This window comes from Lepus europaeus, unplaced genomic scaffold (assembly GCF_033115175.1).
Source record: "Lepus europaeus isolate LE1 unplaced genomic scaffold, mLepTim1.pri SCAFFOLD_3_1, whole genome shotgun sequence".
Classification (NCBI taxonomy): Eukaryota; Metazoa; Chordata; class Mammalia; order Lagomorpha; family Leporidae; genus Lepus; species Lepus europaeus.
The window spans coordinates 6,873,796-6,876,589 of NW_026909276.1; positions in this window are offsets into that span (position 1 = coordinate 6,873,796).

The following is a 2,794-nucleotide window of genomic DNA, read 5'->3' on the forward strand; positions in this document are numbered from 1 at the left end:
AAACTGCAGCTGCCTGCCCTTGACTTATGGTTTCGGCCCAATTTCCAGGAAATGTTTTACTAGAGTTCCCTAAGATGGTGCTGGGGTAGTTAAAATGGCGTGACCATTGTCAGGGTTGTTCATCAGTACACATCAGGTTTACTTTTCCACAAGTCCTTCAATAGAACACCACTTTCTTCTTAGTAATGGGATTGTAACTATAAGCTGCTCAATCAGCCACAATGCAACTCAAGGTGCTTTGGGATGGAAATTAAATTGAACCACTCGTATTTCACCAAATGAGTCCTTTTCCAAACCATACCCAAATCTTCCTCACAGAGAGACCCAGGCAAAAATCTTAGAATCTTGTCTCCCACAAACCAGTACCACAAAGAATGACCTAACCCAGGTCTAAATGCCATGAACCCAAAGAGCAGAGACAGAAATTTCAGATAGGCTACTGGTTCAACTTACCCAGTCTCAGAGCTGTTGACTCCATACACAAATGGAAGCCATTGTGCTAATAGGTAGCTAATACGCAGCAGGAAGAGAAAGGAAATCCAGGAGATAAAGTGCTCTCGGCAGCTGCTGGATGTCCCCAGAGTCCCAGCCACCAGGTTAGCTCACAAGCAACTCTGGGGGTGGAGTGCAAGTGGCCATTGCCCTCCTTACCAGTGTGAGAGGGCCAGGCCACTTGAAGAATACACCCCAGACTTCTGGGCTAGCTCACCAATATGGTTATTGAGCGAATAATCTGGCTCTTGATTCTCACTGCCTCAATTCACCAAAGATGAGGCCTGCCCGGAGGAAAAAGTTTATTGCAAGAAGGCAGCAGCAGCCTTGGGGTAAGAAAAAGGAAGTTCTCTCAATCCAAACAAGCACTTTTTTACCAAGCAACCAAGCACAGATGATTTTTAAAGAGACAGGACTAATTGGAGGGTGAATCTTCAAATAAAACAATGAGCCTATTCAATTAACAATTATGCAGATTTTCAGGCTTTGTTCTGAGGAAGGTCCCACCAGCCAGTCAGGGGAGTCCAGGGTGTCACCAGGAAGGTACCTTCTGCCTCAGTTGGGAGAGGGTTCTTTGTCAGCTGGGGCAAAAACCTGCCATTCCTAATCATCTCCTTTTCTCAGTAGGCTTCTGAAATTCTTATGCAAATATTATTCACAAGATTACAGCAAAAGAGGGTGCCTTCATTAAGATAACTATTTGAAAAGCAAAAATGCATTTTTTTGTGGTTACAGGACTACCATTCTGTTCGAGGAGGATATTTTGAAGGCTTATATAGAGGTTATAAGGAAGGGCATGCTGCTGTGAGGACTTAGATGACCTAATGAGGAGTCCTTTTAAGAGTGGGCAAGACACTTACTTCTCCCCACAACCTGTCTATTAGCAAGACAGAAGTGGAGAGTCCACTCCTCAGAGTTTCTAGTTTTATCATGAGAATAGAAAGGAAGTAAGGGTCCCACCCTTCTGACCTCCTAGTTTTACCATGAGAATAGAATTTGCCTATCTTACTCTTCCCAAGGTTTTTTGTTTTAACAAGAGCAGGCTAGACAAGAATATGATTCTGGCCTTCTGATGGTTTTTGTCCCTGCCCTCAGATAGATTGTTAGCTGTTATTATTCTGCTCATCTGTGGAGAATCCCGCAGGAATCTTAAAAAGAGTCATGGGGCCGGCGCCGCGGCTCAATGGGCTAATCCTCCACCTTGTGGCACTGGCACACCAGGTTCTAGTCCCGGTTGGGGTGCCGGATTCTGTCCCAGTTGCCCCTCTTCCAGGCCAGCTCTCTGCAGTGGCCTGGGAGTACAGTGGAGGATGGCCCAAATTCTTGGGCCCTGCACCCCATGGGAGACCAGGAGAAGCACCTGGCTCCTGCCTTAGGATCAGCGCGGTGCGCCGGCCACAGCGTGCTGGCCACGACGGCCATTGGAGGGTGAACCAACGGCAAAAGGAAGACCTTTCTCTCTGTCTCTCTCTCTCACTGTCCACTCTGCATGTCAAAAAAAAAAAAAAAAGAGTCATGGATCACCTACCTGAAAAGGAGATGAACTGTGGAAACTCCACAGTAAAACACTGAAAAGTTACCACTAGCCACAAAATAAAAGTAAAATGGAGTTATAAGTTAGGAGCTGAGGCAATGCCTAACGGCTGTTAGGGAGACACTCCTAATCATACCAAGAAGACATCTCTGGTCAGAAAACAGTGTGCTACCCACACTGACTGGACTGTTCAAACATAAATAAGACAGGAACAGTACTGACTGGGCTGTTCAACTAACTGCAAGCAAGTATGAGACCTGAGCTGGATCAAGGTGTAACTATTTTTAATTAGGCTTCCATCTTGTAACTTGAGCCTGACCAGGCCCTGAACTCTGAGCCAGAAGCTCCTAAAAGTAAATAAATGAACTCCCCTTGCAATAAACTCTCCTAACAACAGCCAATAACAGACAACAGAGAAACACCTAGAGTTCCTGGTGTCTTCTCAGGGCAGATAAGGTGACTGATAGCTTCCCGAGACCCTGCAGTTTGGCACGTACACCCCAGCAGCTCAGACTCTATGCTTCAGCCAATCAATTCAAAAGGCATCAACCCCAAAGGCATCCAACCACCTTTAGCAGGTCCGTTCCCGCCACTGAATGCACTAATCAATTCTAGGAGATGTCCTTTGAATTTCCCATGGGATGAAATGATTTGCTAAATGGTACCATGATGTATAGAATGTCTCTGAAAACCCTATAAAAACCCATTAACTGAAGGGTCAGGGCTCTCAATTCAGACCTGCTGGGTTGGTGTTGACTGAGAGTCTAG